The following is a 3242-nucleotide window of genomic DNA, read 5'->3' on the forward strand; positions in this document are numbered from 1 at the left end:
AAAAAAAAAAAAAAAAAAAAAAAAAAGATTTCTCAAAATTAATCTGGTTAAGTCTTTGCAACCAGTATCTGAGAACAAATTACTGAAATATGCGGAATGTGAGTACAGAGTACAGCACAACGGCCAGGCGGATTAGAGGGGCTCAGGGGACGCCCAGGTCATCCTAGCTGTGGAAACTCTGGCAGCATCGGGGCCTTTGTGGGTTACCTGCGCTGAGCTGCATTTGGCCATTTGGGCGGTGTCTGCTGGGGCCGGGAATGTGTGTTGGTTAAGCTTATCCAGGGAGGAGCTTGTAAGCCAGGCAAGAGGGAAAGCCACACGGGGTGCGGAACAGAGTGGCACCACTTATCTTCCAGATAATGGCTCTTACACTTGACCCCGGGACAGCCAGAGAGCGATGAGTCAGTAAGTAAATGATCCTAACCCTCCACCGCTTCCCAAACTGACCGCCCACGCAAGGCCATTTGCAAACAACCCAAAGGAACAACAGTGCCTTGTAGATGCTGTAATGTGACTACAGCTTGGCTGAAGACAGAGACTCAGGGAGAGCCCAAGGCCAGGGACCCGTGGGGTAGGAGTCCGGGTCAGGAGCGCAGGGCTCCGCCTGCTGCGCCCCAGCCCGCGTGGGTTTTCTCATCCATTGAACGGGGCTCCCTGTGCCTTGTGCATTTTTTGGGAGGGTTGAGGAGAAGGGGTTGTGACCTCAGACAGACTCCAGCCTGGATCCCAGAGTGCTCACCACATCAGCCTTGTGGGCCTAGGGGGTCTCTGCGCTTCCTGAGTCTCAGGGCCCTTCTCTGTAGAGCCTTTCCATTGACTGCACCCTCCTTGCTGGGTAAGCCTGCGGGTTAAATGAGATCACTCATGTGAATCACTGCGTGTGTGTTGTTGTTGCTGTTAAATTAACCTGTCTAGGAAAACCAGCCTCGCCCTCCCTAATCCCCGTTTCCTGGGGAGGCCCCCCTGCTGTACCTCACTAGCAGGCGCCAGGGCCCACACATGGCAGCTCCCACATCTTTGGCTTCGATGTTCCCTCTCCCTCCCTCCCGCCTTCTCTGACTGCAGGAACAGAGATGTAATTGAGAGCCCGCAGCCTGGAATGAGGCGAGTTCTGCCCTGGGATTGCTCACCCTTCTCCTAGAAAGAGGAGGAGCCAGGTCCACCCAAGAGGGAGTCTGCACCTGGAATTCAGCACCCGGGAGGTCACCCCGAAGGCCCTGTGGAAGAGCCTGTGTCCTGTGAGCAGCATTACTGGTCAGTGCTTGTGTGTGCAAGTGTGTGCATGCCTGTGTGTGTGTGTGTGTGTGTGTGTGTGTGTGTATTCTTGCAGTGACTGGGGCATCTCAGAGACAATTTGCAAGGCCTGGGTTCAAAAGTCAGCTGTGTAGGTTCCAAGCTGCATGATTACGGAGAGGGGGCTTTATAGCCCCAGGTCTCAGAGTCCTCATTTAAAGGGAAAGGAAACCCTGTTTTAAATGGCATTTTGCTAATTGAATCAGCACATGGTTAAGAAATACCTGGCACAAGGTCATGATAACTGGCAGCTGTTTTGTTGGTAGCTTGTTATTTTTGTGCATGTAGAGTTAATCATGGGTGTATCCACAGGTACCCTTTGGGTTATCCGATGATCATGTGGCATCTCTCTCACTAAATGACCCTTTGTCAGTGCCCACCTACTCATATTTCTGTTTTTAAAAGCAAGTATAAAGCCAGGTGTGGTGGCACACAGCTGTAATCCCAGTACTCAGGAGGCTGAGGCAGGAGGATCCGTGAGTTCGAGGCTACATAGTGAGTTTAAGGCCAGCACGAACTAGGAGACCCTGTCTCAAAAAAACAAGAATGAACGGATGAATAAGTAATAGAAAGCATCACTGACAAATCTCAGCTTGGCTCGGGAGCGGGCAGAAGCAGAAGGTTAGGCACATGCGTGTGGACGACAGTACTCAGGATGGCCTCTCTCCTTAGGGATAAGCTTCCTTTCCAGATTCTCTTATTTGCCGATGCTTATTTTTATAGAACGGATATCTCCTTGATTTGAACTTCATATGCCCCAGCTCTAATTTATGAATGCCCACCATAATACTTAGGGCTACCGTCTTTCCTGGTTTTTTTTTTTTTTGTGGGGGGGGGTGTTGTTATTGTTCTTATTTGAAACAGGGTCTCACTATGTACTGCAGCCTGAGCCTTAAACTCACTTATGTAGCCCAGGCTGGCCTTGAACTCACAGTGATCCTCCTGCCTCAGCCTCCCGATTACTGGAATTACAGTACCTTTTGGGTTTTTTTTGAGCACATGAAAGCAGTTTCCTCACTTGGCTTCTGACCCTGGACTTCCTTGGGGAAAGGCCCCTCATTATACAGATGAGAAAATGAAACTTGGGATGGGGAGTTCGATTCCTCACTTCAGTCCTTCCACTGGCAAAGATGAGAAGAGCTGGACACTTTGTCCGGGGGAAGTGGAAAGAGGTGAAAGAGATCCGGAAACGGCCTCTTCCTTCAGGGACCCGAGGGAGGGCACGAAGACAAAGCCAGTGACTCGTGCCCCGGTGGCGATCCCTGTGCATGTGGAGAACAGGGGACGACCCGGCGGCCTCCAATGGGGTGGGCGGCCTCCAGTGGCGAGGCTGGCTGTGTCTTGCAGGCTATGTTCGTGTTGCCGGGAGCCGCGGGCAGTGGCGGGCCAGACCCGTTTAAGGCAGTGGGGAGCCCGGAAGGCCGGGCAGGAAGGCAGGTTTGCAAGAGTGGGGAGGTCAGGAAGGAGCCGGCACCCGGGCAGGACAGGGGCTCTGGTCTGGGGAAGGACAGACAAGCGCTGGGGAAGGTTACACAGGGCCTGGATGTAAAGGCGGGGGCGGGGCGCTAAGGGGAAGGCAGAGGCCGCTCTGTGGACCAAGAGGGCCGGCCCCGGCGCCCCCACATGGCTGCTCCCGTGGATGCAACAGGCGGGAGACTGATCCTGTTTCCTCAGACCTGGGAGAGAGGGAGGCTGAAGCTTGGGGAGGGGGTTCCCGGGGAGCCCCACTGCGGACGTGGAGGCCAAATCCTGGCAGTTGCTGATGGGGGAGGGTGGAGAGCGGCGCTGTCGAAGCAGCTCCGTGGAGGCCCGTGTGAGTCGTCGAGAGGCTGCACGCAGCTCAGCTAGGTACCGGGAAGGGCTTGCTCTGCTATTTAGAGGAGCATGAGCCGAGCTTGGTGATTCATGCCTGTAATCCCAGCACTCCGGAGGCTGAGGCAGGAGGATCA

The 3242-nt window shown here is 54.1% G+C and overlaps 1 protein-coding gene across 3 annotated transcripts in view; it reads left to right on the forward strand.

Annotated features, from left to right (window-relative positions):
- The window catches only part of Ncmap (noncompact myelin associated protein), a 45562-nt gene that overhangs the window by 27513 nt on the left and 14807 nt on the right, over window positions 1-3242 (forward strand). For 2 of the 3 annotated variants that reach the window (XM_005394810.2, XM_005394811.2), the window contains exon 2: window positions 1066-1254. The gene's annotated coding sequence lies outside the window, so the exon portion shown is untranslated. Of the gene's footprint in view, window positions 1-28; window positions 406-1065; window positions 1255-3242 lie in introns of those variants that run through there. The other variant, XM_005394809.1, reaches the window with a different exon arrangement.

Source organism: Chinchilla lanigera, unplaced genomic scaffold, assembly GCF_000276665.1.
Source record: "Chinchilla lanigera isolate Chin_1 unplaced genomic scaffold, ChiLan1.0 scaffold00051, whole genome shotgun sequence".
Taxonomy (NCBI): Eukaryota; Metazoa; Chordata; class Mammalia; order Rodentia; family Chinchillidae; genus Chinchilla; species Chinchilla lanigera.